This window comes from Strix uralensis, chromosome 37 (genome assembly GCF_047716275.1).
Source record: "Strix uralensis isolate ZFMK-TIS-50842 chromosome 37, bStrUra1, whole genome shotgun sequence".
NCBI classification, from domain to species: domain Eukaryota; kingdom Metazoa; phylum Chordata; class Aves; order Strigiformes; family Strigidae; genus Strix; species Strix uralensis.
The window spans coordinates 79044-82515 of record NC_134008.1 but is presented as its reverse complement, the minus strand read 5'-3'; positions in this window follow the sequence as shown (position 1 = coordinate 82515).

The window sequence follows — 3472 nt, the reverse complement described above, 5'->3', positions numbered from 1 at the left end:
GACCTAATCAAAGCAGAAGACCCAAGCTTCTAGAAGTGGCTTCTTGCTCCTCTTCCTCCACCCTGCCACAACCCCAGGGCATACTCTCTCAGGCAGTACCTCAGTAAATGAAAGGGCTGCTGTGCCTTGGCTACGCTCCACTCCTCCCATTCGCGGAGGTGATGTCGCGTTACTTAGTTGAGAAAAAACTGCCAGCACTGACCGTTATCTGCTGAGGCAATTTAAGATAAGCCCAGGATATTGCCACAAAAGATTGTGCCTCCCCTGTTCCTGCCTAGGTTTCTGCAAACCTGCCCTCTCTGTAGTGAGACAAGAATGTTCTCAGTGAAATGGTGAATCACCTGTCTTGGTAGTTCAAGCAGAAACTGAATGCTTACATCCCAGAACACACTGTTATAGTAGTGACTGTACTCTCCTATTGGTAAACTCAGTAGAAAAAAAAAATGTGACAACTCTTTCAAGCTTAATAAAAAGTAACAGAATGGAAGAAATTGCAATTAAATCTTACTGGAGTTCAGTCATCTAATATCCAGCACAGGTTTGCCTTTTAATATGTATTAATATCACCCCTCCCCCCAAAAATTATTCCCAAATCGTAGCAGCAGCTATACCAACAAAGTTAAAACCAGCAGGTTTTTGTTCTCCATCAGATTCAATAAAATAAGATAGGAGGTGTGAAATTCAGTACCGAGATAGAGAAATCAAATAACAAAGACAATCTCATAGATCCAACAATGTGAGTAGAGGACTTGGGCCTTAGGTGATATTCGGTCAAAACAGCATTCCATCACCCCCTGCTTTTTTTTTTTTTTTTTTTTTAAAAAAAAAAAAACAGGAGCTTTGTCTCTTTGCAGTCTAACAATATACCAGCAGCAGCAGTCCTGTCCATGGATCACACAAGAACACAGAGGTGCCTGGGAGAGCTGAGGTGAAGTTAAGGTAAAACTCTAGAGCCCCGCTAATGGGAGGCTGCAAACGTACCAAAGACTTCCAGGATAAAGCTGCTGGACTGACGCAGGCGGGCACAGGGCCAGCCACAGTTACTGGCCACTATTTATTATCAACTTCACTTTTTAAATTGTCACTACTTTTTTCCCCATAGTTTGAAACGGGTGCCAGCCAGGTAACATTGCACTTGATGTATCTTTGCCATTCCCGTTTGCACTGAGGTGTTGGTCCTGTGGGTCTCTTCAGAGAGGAATCGCTCTCACCTCCCTCGGTGGCCCCGTTTACACAGCAGGAGGTTTAGAGGACAACACTTGCCTCAGTGATGTGGAAGGACAGGACGCTGCTTCTGACCGACGGGGCGCAGCCGCCCCACGGAACACTCCCGGGGAGGAGCTGGCTCCGTAGCCCCTGTGGGAAGTGACTGTTTCCTCCCAAGTTGGGGCCGACTGAGGAACCGACTTGCTTTTCAGATCTGCTTTTGCAAGGCAGAACACAAGATTTTAAGCAAAATGCAGCTGGTGGGTCTGAGCACCTCCCGTCACCAAACCCCTGTGGAACTGGGCAAAAGGTGAGGCTGTTTGGGATAACGCGCATCTCAAACTGAACTGCGCTCCCTGTTTCAACAGGATTTGAGGGACTGGGAGCAAGTCCCAGGACCCTTCTAACAACGTCAGGCCAACGCTTCATGTCTCCTTCAGAAGACTCTGGTTTTCACAGTTACTGTGTTTAAAGGTACTGAATGCATCTGCACTTTATTCCCCCTGTCACCACCTATACTCCACCAAATATCTGCAACACTGTGTAACTTTTTCACTTCTTTAATCGGAAGATAGCATTTACAAATTGTTAGATAATTAAGGCTGTTGCTGGAATTCTTAAAGAAAAGTAAATAATCAGGACTGTATGGATACACCATGTTTTCCCATAATTTTAACGTTACTTATGAAAAGCTGAGTCTATACAAATAGATCGCAAATAATCTTTCTTGGTACAACTGTTCCCCAGAACCACGTTTACGTGTGAGTGGCACTGACAGCATCTCTTTCCAGCATGGAGAAAGACGATCCCTGGTTGGATAAGTGGGTAGAAGCGAAAGAGATGGGTCAGCGAAGAGCTGGCAGTGGTGTCAGCGAGCTCCACGGTGCCTGTGTGTTGTCGGTGAGGAGGACTGTGGCATTTTGCAGTGCTGCTTCTGCAAAGTGCTGGCATTTGGAAGAGGCCGTTGTTGCTAGAGGAACCAGGGAACAGATAGACCTGACCTGTACTTTGTGTTCTCAGGCAGGACAAGCAAGTAAGCACAACCAGGCCACGCTTAAACAAAGGTATGTGAGCGAGGAAATAAAAAGCAGTTTCTAGCCCACATTTCAGGAGGGCTGTACTGTTCAGGACAATGTGTCTATATAGAAAATCCTCACGAGATTCACTAATGTTGAGTTTCCTTTCAGGAAAATGATTCTCAAGTTCACACACTTTTAAAGCACTCTAGTTCTATTTTGAGTGCGGACCACAGCAGTTTTATCTCACAGGGATTACACTTATTCCACAGCCTGTTGTCCTAGGTCTGTCTTGTTCTGCTCTGCTTTGCATTTACCTGCTTTCCCGAGGGAGGAAGATGCCAGGTAGATACACTGCAGTGAGAGCTGCAAACCTCTGCCTTGCGTATTATCATGAGTGATTAAAAAACTTTGAGCAAAATGCTCCTCTGACAGCTGCCCCAGCAAGGGGAATGCTTCACTGAAGTCTTACTTGAGAAATTTTTTTCCTACTCAAGTATTCAGCAATGCTGTAGTTTGAAAACACCACAAGAGTGTGTTTTGCTAAAGCCAAAGTAAGATCAAGACCATCCTTTTACTGGCATTAGCTTCTTTCTCTTCCAAATTAGAAGCTGTTTCGTTATGACTATGTGCAAGATGAGTTCAAGAAGAAAAATAATAGAAATCCCTCTCCTTGCTAGAAGAAAACTGTCCCTCTTGGTGAAGCCGATACAGTGACAGGAGGGAGGGCTGTTCGATTAATTTTTAGGAGCTTGTACAATTCCTGTAAAGAGGGGGCGGTGTTGGCGGTGGTGTCAGTGCCGGTGCTGATGTGGGTATCAGTGCTGCTGCCAGTGCTGGGGGCAGTGCCGGTGCAGGTACCGGTGTCAGTGTTGGTGTCAGTGCGAGTGTCAGTGCTGGTGCAGGTACCGGTGTTGGTGCTGGGGGCAGTCTCAGTGCCGGGGCCAGTGCTGCTGTCGGTGTCCATGCAGGTATTGGTGTGGGTGTCAGTGCCGGTGCCGGTGCTCATGCCAGTGGCAGTGTCGGTGTGGGTATCAGTGTCGGTGCAGGTATCGGTGCCAGTTCCAGAGGCGGTGTTGGAGGCAGTGTCGGTGCCGGTTGTCAAAGTTCAGAGTTGTTCCAGTGTAACCAGATTCCGTCCATCTCGATTTATTTTTCCTTGCAATAACCAATAATTCAAGAAGTCAGATCGTTACTGAGGCTTCAAAAGTGCAAAAAAGTTCCAGGTACTTACCCACCTCGAGCACCAG